Source organism: Sorex araneus, chromosome 1 (assembly GCF_027595985.1).
Source record: "Sorex araneus isolate mSorAra2 chromosome 1, mSorAra2.pri, whole genome shotgun sequence".
NCBI lineage: Eukaryota > Metazoa > Chordata > Mammalia > Eulipotyphla > Soricidae > Sorex > Sorex araneus.
In genome coordinates, this window is record NC_073302.1 from 371129273 (window position 1) to 371139793 (window position 10521).

A 10521-nucleotide genomic window follows, 5' to 3' on the forward strand; every position below is an offset into this window, starting at 1 on the left:
CAGCTAATCCGCACTTTGTTTATATGCCTGCAGACACAGCATTATACGCTTTTTATACCCAACCCCTTTCCCCGATAGAGTTTTCCAGTATTATTCACATTTTTTCACTCAAAGAAATCGAATAACAGGACTAATTGGAAATAGTGTTTCTGTTAAAAATATCTGGTCGCATTAAAGAAAAACAGTATATAGCAGAATAGTAAGAACATTAAAATTTTTTAAATGCATATAAACAGCCATAAGGAAATTGCAGGTTGTTTTTCATTTTGAATGAAGCTCACTGTCATTTTACACCAACTCTTGACAAACTGACGGAACAAAAATATGACTTGATACCAGAAACTTCTGTTTGTTCATATGGACTGTAGTAGTGACCTTAACTCAGCATCTTGCAACTTAGCTATCCCTGCTTTACCTAGACTTCTTTAGGCTCATAGTACATTGTGTCCTTTAGTTTTTTTGAAACTTTTAATAGTAAGGATTTTTTAAAGATATATGGCTTATTACTTTGTGTATATTTATTGCTTATTACAGCATTCTTAATTGATATATGTGTGTGCTCACATTCTCATGCCAAAATGTACATGTTTGTGCATGTGTATGGGTATGCAAGCATGTACGTGTTCAGGCAGGCATGCACACATGAGTATGTGTGTGTGTATGTGCACATGTGCACATGTCCATCAGAGTTTTTACAGAGCTTTTAGAAGATAAAGGTATATAGGAATTTGGGTCACTGTAAATGTAAAGCACTGCAGTTTACGAAGAGGGCCTATACTTACCATTGTGTTCTGTCTCCTAATGGCCTCCGGTCTTTCTGTGCTTTGGCCTGTCACTCATTTTTTTTTGTCTTTCAGTTGATTAACAGACTGTGCATATCCTTTTCTTTTGATGTTATTAATGGTGAAAAAAGCAACATGATCCCTGACTCCAGTAGTGTTAAAAGACAGAGATAAGCAAGTATAATAATACCAAGAAAAATAGTGAAGTGTAAAATAGAATCTATATTAACAACTTGCAAAAGTTGCCACATCATATATCTAAGGTGATAGCATATGAGCTGGAGGGGTCTGATAAGTTTTCCCTGGGAAGGAAATAATGAGCCTGAAGAATGATCCTTCATTGCTTCTGGGTTGGGGGTGGTAAAGAAGGGAGATCCCCACTGGACTGAGTCCTTGGAAGGAGGAGAGCTCAGGAGAACAGAGAACCAATTAGAAGGGCCTCAAAGTATGGCAAACTGGAAAAAGAGAGACACACACCCTTGAAGATAATGGCGTTGAGCTGAATAAGGATTTTGTTTAGGGATCCTGAATAAAACATGTCCATTTGGCTAAAAAGTAAAAGCAGAATCTTCTCAGAGCTTTTAATACACCTACCCTGGGGTATTTGGTATGTTGGCAAAGTAATTTGAATTAGGGTTCAAGAACAATCTTTAAGGCTTTCCATATTTATATTTGATGATAAGAGAACACAGCCTGCCTAAGGAGTTATGTAGCACATTCAAGGACAGAATTTATTTTAGTTGAAAATAAATTCAGGGAGAGGGAAAAGGAAAACAATTTGTACATTCAAGACACAATCATTTTCAGTGGTGATTTTGCTTTCTTTAGAACATTCTTGGAACCTTATTAACATGTCAGCAAACCAGAGAATTTCGGGAAGGAGTAGTAAGAAATTAATAACTGGGTTTTTCCAGACTCCAAGCTCTAAGAAGACAAGACATCTTGTTAGCTGATTAGGCTAAGACAAAATAAATCAGCTTAGGTTTACATTGAACCATGTGCTGTGACTGTGATTGAGAAGTATAAAAACAACTTAACAAACAAAAATCAATCTATGTAATTTAAAGGATGAAGCAGTGGTTCAAATGTTAATACACAAAGATATTTTATGAATTTGTAGCAAGTCCTTCTAGAGGAATTTAAAACCTATTTCCAAATATTCTGCTCTTATAAATATGTTGTGATGTTATAAATCATTACTACCACTCTGACTTTTATATTTATATTTCTATAATGAATTTTCATAATCAAAAAAGGTTAATTTTGTTATCATAATGTTGGGCAGTAAACCAATGGCATTAATAAGGCCCTTAAATCTTATCTTGAAATCATTAAAACAACAAAACACATTAATCAAAATCTCCTTAAAGCATTTCGGATGTGCAAAAAGCATAGAAGGTTTTTTCAGTTCTCCAGGCTTTTCTTCTAATGATGCATTCAGATGAAATTCTAGTTCATTGCTCAGCTTGTAATGTAACAGTTTTTTTGTGCCATCCCTAGCTCATTTTCTTTCTTCAGACTTTAAATGAAGCCAATTAAGGAGGTGTGTGCAATAGTGGGTCATTAACTGTTCAAACAAATAAAGGAGAGAGCAGACTTTCATGTACTAGACTGTAGAAAATTCCATGTCAAGTCTTGAACTTAGAAAGAGCTATAGTTCTGGGAGAAGTAGAATGAACTCTATTAATTGATGACATTAACTAAAAGTTGTCAATGCTAATAAGCAACCTTGAATATGGTATAAAATACCTTTAAAGTTGTGCAATTATTTAATTGGATGTATCAAAACTAGAATTTTCATACTTTGCTGCTGTAAATTGTATTTTCTCAAGTTTTTTATATATGGGGCAATATATTAAAAAAGGAGAATAATGAAAATATAGCTATGGAAATATTTTTTTATTTTTAATTTTTTATTAGTGAATCACCCTGAAGTATAGTTACAGACTTACAAACTTTTGTGCTTGCGTTTCAATCATACAATGATTGAGTACCCATCCCTCCACCCTTGCCCATTTTCCACAACCAATGGTCCCAGCATCCCTCCCACCACCCCCACTCCATCCCTTCCACCCCACCCCGCCTCCGTGGCAGGGATTCCCTTTGCTCTCTCTCTCCTTTTGGATGTTGTGGTTTGCAGTAGAGATATTAAGTGGCCATCACGTTTGGTCTATAGTCTATTTTCAGCATGTATCTCCCATCCCGAGTGGGACCTCCTAGCACCCTTTACTTGGTGGTCCCTTCTCTATCTGAGCTTCCCTTTTCCCCAGCTATGGAAACATTTTAATTAGAAACACTTTCTACTAGAAAGCAATTTTTAGAAAGTGTTTCTAATTACAACACAACGTTTTTAATAAGAGCAACTTTTCTTCCCACCTTTTCTGTATGTTTCTTCCCAAGTGCTATTCTCTAGGTTAGTGAGTGAAGTCCCCCAAATCATATGTTGAGCTTATGCAAGTTGTGAGTAAATGTAATACATTCTTCAGTATAAAACAATAAATATATTTAAAGTTTTAATTGGTAGTAATTGGTCAACAGCATAAAATAAAAAGTGACTATGCATAAACAGAAACCTTGGATTTGTACATATCTTCTTTCTCATATGTATCCACTATTTACCATAATGGATTTATTGAATGCCGTAGAAATATGTGGCTTTTGCTTGTATATTGCACAATAATTTTCTATTCCATATAGCTAAGCATGTGTAATCTAGAAAGTCTTAAACCTAGTAGGTTTACAATTCTACAGTAATTTCAGTTTATATATGAAAGTGTAAGGATGGAGGGATTAGCACTGTAAAGTGCACTGTGGCCCCATTGTTCATCAGTTTGCTCGAGTGGGCACCAATAATATCTCCATTGTGAGACTTGTTACTGTTTTTGGCATATTGAATATGCCATGGGCAGCTTGCCAGGCTCTGCCGTGGGGACGGGATACTCTGGGTAGCTTGCCAGGCTCTCAGAGAGGGATGGAGGAATCCAACCCGGGTTGGCTGCACGCAAGGCAAACGCCCTACCCACTATGCTATCCACCCCCATAGCACTGAATAATAACTTCAATGTTAAAAAAAGAAAATTTCAGAAGCACTATTATTATGTTGATCTGTACAACATAAATGACATTGACTGCGACTCTACTCCAGAAATTGAGAATTGTGGTCTCTAATCTTTAGTTATTACTTCCTAAGAGACTTTTGACCTGTCTGTCAATCAGTCTCACCAGGTTTCAGGTTGCTCATTAGTTAAATAAGGGACTTGAAATGGGTAAACTCTTAACTTCCCAATCTGTTTAAATGTCTGTGTTTATATAGTGTATATGATATTCCATATCATAGGGAGAGTCTCTTGCCCCTTCACCTGGCTGTCTTCCCTGGGACCCCTCGGAGAGGGTGGGCTTCAGTTTCCCTCCTCACTCAGAGCAGAGCTCCCACGGCGAAGACCTCTGGAGCCTAGCCACAGCCATGTTCATGGCCCCTCTCCACACGTTTGTACAAGCTTCACACATGAAGGAACCAGCAGAGGAAGCCTGGTGTGTGGGACCCGGGGCTGAGACCTCCAAGCCTGCTCGGATCGGGACTGGGCCTCTTCTGCCCAGATTCCCCATTTTCCAGTAGCTAGGCAGTCACACCCAGGGATTGCCCCCAGCACCGTGTAATCCCACCAACGGCCAAAATCCAGAGACTATAAAACCAAGCTCCCGGAAGCAACATCTTATGGCCTAGTTTTCCCTCTGGGAGAGTCTGGCAAGCTACCAAGAGTTCCCTGCCCACATGGGAGAGCCTCACAAACTCCCCATGGCGTATTCATATGTCAAAAACAATAAAATGCTGGGTCTCATTCCCCTGACCCTGAAAGAGCCTCCAATGCGGCACTATATTTATAAGCACATACATATGCATGTAAATGTTTTGCTATTCAGGAACAGAATATGAACTAAGACTAAAAATTTGGATTCCACTTACCTTATATAGTGTCTCTTATGTGTGAAGTGTAGCACACATAGCACACTAAACACTTGGGTAATTACCTCATTTATTATTCAAAAAACATGAAATTGATTATGCAATATGTGCTCTTGAATAGTGGGAAACTATTAACTATTTAAAACAAATTAGACTATCATAGTGAGCAGTGATTTAGAAGCTATGCAGTGGTTGTGTAGGAAGCTGCCAACAGTGCACCGCTCCAGTCTCTTTGCCATGGTCCCTCACTTCTTAAACTGCAGGGTCATGATCACATATGGGGGGGGGGGCTATAACTAAATGTAGGAGTTGCAGAATTTTTTTTTACTTTTAAAATAAATTTAAATATGACTTATAATCTGTCAATGTTTGATTTTTATACTTGTTTTCTATACTTGTATATCTGGAGGACATAAAAAATTTCTCAAGTAAAGGGACTGGAGAGATAGCACAGAGGGTAAGGCGCTTGCCTTGCATACAACCGATCCAGGTTCAATTCCCAGCATCTCATATGGGCCCCCTAAGCACCACCAGAAATGATTTCTGAGTGCAGAGTCAGGAGAAACCCCTGAGCATCACTGAATGTGGTACAAAAACAAAAAAAAATTAAAAAGTTTTCTGAGGTGAAAAGGAGTCGTGAGTAAAAAAAGCTTAAGAGGCATTAGACTAGGTATCTGTTGCTGCTTCAGAGATTTCAAACTTTACAAAAGCAAAAGCACCTAGAGGCCTGGCAGGAGTATGACTCTGGGGCCAAAATCCAGAGCTCTGAGTCTGTAGGTATCTCCGAGGTGGTATCTGAAACTTGATTAAACTTCAGGGGGGTCCAGAAGCCACTGTTCCAAGAAAGCCACTTTGAAAATCATTTCACTACAATCTTCTTTATCTCTATGGGAAAAAAAGTATCCTTTATTAAACTAGAACAACTTAGTTTTAGGTTTAAAAAATTATGTTATCATTGCCACAGTAAAAAGAAAACAAAAATGCATTACATAATAGATACTTTTATGTAAGGTGAACTTTCATAACGACTTTTTCAAAAGCCTGAAAATAATAATTTTTACCATAAAGCTAATTAAACCAATTAGGCTTCTGTGTCTCATTTGAAATGTCAGTATTTCAGTAAAAGTGGTTTACCAATAATTGGAGACATTTAATAGCTGTGTTAAATTGATTTTGCAGAATATAATCAGTGAGGCACGTCTTTCTATAAAATATATTTTTTAAGTCTTGTTTTTAAGGACCCTTTACTGGCTAAGCTTCTTTTTTTGATTTATTATTCTCTGCTGAATAAAATTTCAATTTATTTTGGTTTTGGCTTTGGTTTCTGGTGGTGTTCAGGGAAAAATATGTAGTACCAAGGAGTAAACAAGGGTTGGCAATATACAATGCAAAAGACTTGATCCTTATACAAATTCTCTCATCCACTATCTTAACTATTCTTAATGTCATCGATTCATTCATTTATACATATACTTCATTTTGATTATAGAATTATAAAGTAATTACAGTATTACAGTCATGTGTTTATCAGTAGCCAGATGTTCTTCCAATGGGGAGTTCTGTTAAAGGGGTGATGACTTCAAGAAGGGATGTGGGGCTGAACATGAATGTAAGAAGTCTCATACTCTGCCTTATTTATTTTAGCATTGTTCTTCTATGGCGAAGCTATGACTTCCCTTTCAGTTCTTACAGATTTTCCAACTTAACCCCTACTATTTATTGGAACAAATAAAATAGTAGTTGAAAATCAGACTCTGGTAGTTTTAGGTTGGGTTCTAGTAAATAGTCTTTTAAATAGAATTTGGAGGTGGAAACTTTGGTGTAATATTGATATTTTACCTGCCAGGTTAAAGAATAAACTAGTAAATCCAAACTACTTCTAAACAAATTAGGATACTTCATTCTACAGTATAAAATACCTTATTTTACTCACAGGAAATATATATTCCAGGCACACCTTTGCCGCTTATTTTGTGGTAGAAAACAAAGCAAATGTGATGGGGAAATAGGAAAGAAATGGATTATGGTTTGATTAAATGAGACTATTTTTGCACAATGGAAACTATTTCCTCTCTTTCTATTGGCCTTTTTGTTTAATGAAAAATATCTGTCACTCTTTCTCCTTATTATATAGCAATCAACAAAACACAAATTAACTGTTGTTTTCTCTAGGAGGAATATAATATTACTTAACACTATCTTTTAAATTACTAGGAATATTCAGCTAGAGCAAACACATCAGTATTATGTTAAGATTGTTATTTAGTGTTTTCTGCGAAATGATGTTAGTACGCCTATTTCAAATTTGCCTTTGGACAGAGAATTTATTTTCTCTTGCACCTGAACACTCCATAGATAATTTCAGGCATTGCAAGAGTTAAGGCTTGGAAAGGGTAATAAAATGATTTGATTTCTCCCCTTCACTTCTTTGCCTTAGCTCATATTAGTTACATCCTTATGCTCCAAAAAGCAGCCCAGCATTTTAGGCTGCTTCCTTCATTGGGACAAGAGGGTTGCAAAAAAAATGTCAGCCTTATGTTTCCCCTACCCGGGTTCCACAGAGTTTTAATTTTAGGATGCAGTAGTTTTATAAAATGGTAGATAACTAAACAAAACAATGTTTCTGTCTAAGTTTGGCAAGTCAGTGAGGGATTTGGGAATTTATAGCGTTTCACCAACCACTGACATCTTGGAAATTTGAGATTGATCAGATTGCATCCTCTTACAAATGTGCTGCTGCGGCTGCTCCTATGACCCCCGGCTCTCTTCCTTCCCATCACCAAATCTCAGCCAGTTGTGTGCGTCAGGTTTTTCTCCAAATTTCCTCCAAGTTATTTCTGTTGGCAAAGTGACAGGCTTGGAGAGTGGAACAGGACAACCTAGGTACCACTGCCTGGTAAACAGAGATGCTCATTGCTCTCTGTTCACGGCCATCTATTCTCTCCCTCAGCTTGATCGTTTTTACATTCAGGCTCAGCACCACGCACTGAAATACTAACCAGACCAACGTTTTCCTTTCCATTCACAAATTCATCAGGTTAATTCGCAGTCCAAAATCTGTGTTCTCATTTTCTAAAAGACCCAAGTTCTGTAGTAGGAGAGCATTTTCTGAAAACTACACATGAAAAGTTCTTCTGATTGGGCCAATTTAAGTTTTCTGCTCACCAGTGACCCAATCAGTAATGTCTACAATCTGTGACCTTTGGACAAGCTCTTTTCTCATTTGTTATATGCTCCTTCTTGGAGATTCTGTCCAGGTCATGTTTGCTAGCTCTAGTTCTCCTGAAAATAGGAGCTAAATAATGGGGAGACTCACAGCAATTGCATAAGAAAAAAGTGTGATGTCACATGAACCTCAGCACTATTTCCTGTAGCAGGAAATCTTTCTACCTCACCTGTAATTCAAGATGTTAATCTTTTAAATCCTCCTAACAGTGGACCAGGGCCTGGTTTTCTAAACTTCTGCATTAAATCAAACACAAAGTAAATGGAATTTCATCACCTAAATTTAACCTCTCCATCAATTAAAAAATTTATGATGTGACAGAACGTCTGAAACTTTTTCAAGGCAATGGGCTCCTCTGTCCAGGGGGTACCAGGTACAGATCTGTTTTTCCTACTTGCTCATTCTGGGTTAAATAAATGCGATCCTCTGGTAGTTACACCTGATCTGCTGCCAGTGAGAGGCTGGCTGGAGAGATGGATGGAGGAGTAGTTTCCAGAATGACTGATCGAGAAAACTGTAAAGTTAGGATCAAATATCATGGTCAGCCAGTAAAAAAAAGAGTTTCATAAAATCCTTTGAACATGCCCTGAATGAAATTACAGAAGCAAGCCCAAAGTCAGTGGTATTTCTATCTTTCTTAGCCATCTGACTTTTTCACTGGAGACCTTTATCTTCTCTCTTGAATCAGTAATAACCCCCAAATGCCGCCCAAGGGGAAAGTGGAATGGCAATATGAACGTGATTAAATGATTCTAAGAGACCAGTGGAAAAATTAGGGCAGCATGAAAAGAATATGCTGACAAATAAGGCATGTTTGGTAGTTTTATATACATAGTAGTTCTAGTAAGATATAATTCACATATAGTACATTTCACCCTGTCAGTTTTTAAGCACTCATAAACATTTCCTTTCTCAATATGGTTTCTCTTTTAATATGTGTTCAATTATATTCACAATTTATTCTGTGTAGCGAAATGCTCTTGAAAAGGGAATATCATGTTGTTATGTTTTTCAGGGCTAAATGGAGTTCTGTGGGCTATGGCAAAATAAGAGATCAGTGATCAAGTTTATTTGTGAGAAGAGGAAAGAGCACTAGAGATTATAGTCCTAAAGCTATTTTCAAGTGGTTTCACTGATAGGTTTTATGGGGGAGGGGGAGTGGACGAAATCTAAAGCCCTCCTTTCAAACTCGAAATGAACCTTTGTATCTCTTTTCATTTTGATTGCTAAGATTACTGTGTGCTTAGTGACATGAGACCAAGTTTTGATTTGAGAACTTTAAACCGACTTCAAGTTAATCCATCTGCCCTGGGTCTTGACTCAAGCAATGTTTAAAATCTTTGTTAGGAGCTCTATTTTTTTGACTATTCAAAATATTCTATGATTATCTAATTGATAATTGTATTTGTTTGCATTAACTTCTATAATAAAGTACACAAGTACAACTACAATTGCAAACAAATACAATTTTCTGGATACCTTAAAAAATCGAAATACATTTTCTCAGAATTCTGGAGACTGGAAGTCCAATATCCAGGATTTGGCAGGGTTGGTTTCTCCTGAGGCCATGAGGAAAGAATCTGTTCCAGGACTTTCTTCTGGCTTGGAGATGGTTTCTTCTCTATTTTCATGTGGTTTTACCTTGGTGCATGAGTCAGATTCTTAACATCTTCTTTTAAAGGACCCTGGATGTATTGTATTAAGACCTATCCTGGAATCTTATTTTTACTTAGTTGACTCCTGAAAAATCCTATTCCAAATTGAGGAAGATTCAGAGGTGTTTAGACTTAGGACTTACACCTATGAATTTGGACAATTCACACAATATAAAAATAATGTGATTTTTGTATTTATAAGTACACTAGTGTTCAAATTTTTTTGGTTTTGGGGTCTCTCTCAGTTGCGCTCAAGGTTTAACTCCTGTCTCTGTGCTCAGGGTTCATTCCTGGTACCTGGTACAGCTCAGGGAACCACCAGGTCAGCTAGGTGCAAGGAAAGTGTCTTACCTGCTGTACTATCTCTCTGGTACTTCAAAATACATTTTCTAGAAAACAATCCTGCAATGGGCTGGAGTAATAGTACAGGATCACTTGCCGTGCAAGTGGATGCTTGCCTTGCACTAGTTGATTGGCACCATGTATGGTCCCCTGCGCTCTACCAGGAGTTATCCCTCAGGACAGGAGTAAGTCTTAAACACTGCCAAGTGTGCTTTCAAAAAAGAGAAAAATATCATGAAATAATATTTTGAAGTTTTGCTTCCTTGTTTTTCTGTAAGCAGATAAATCATTAATGCCTGGAGAATGAGGAAGGTCTTTCAGAGATATAGAAAAAGAAAAATTATAGGGAGATTAACAGAACTAGAGAGCTGGAACTTTGTCTCTACATTAGATTTTGGGCAAGATACAGTGTCAGACTGCTTGATTTGATGAATGAAAAAATACTGGTATAGATAATGCATAGTGGTGGATGAATTGCCCTTGGGTTTCTTATTACTGTAGTATCTGAGTGAAGACAAAGAATACTCTTTTGAAAGGTGACAGTCTGAAAAT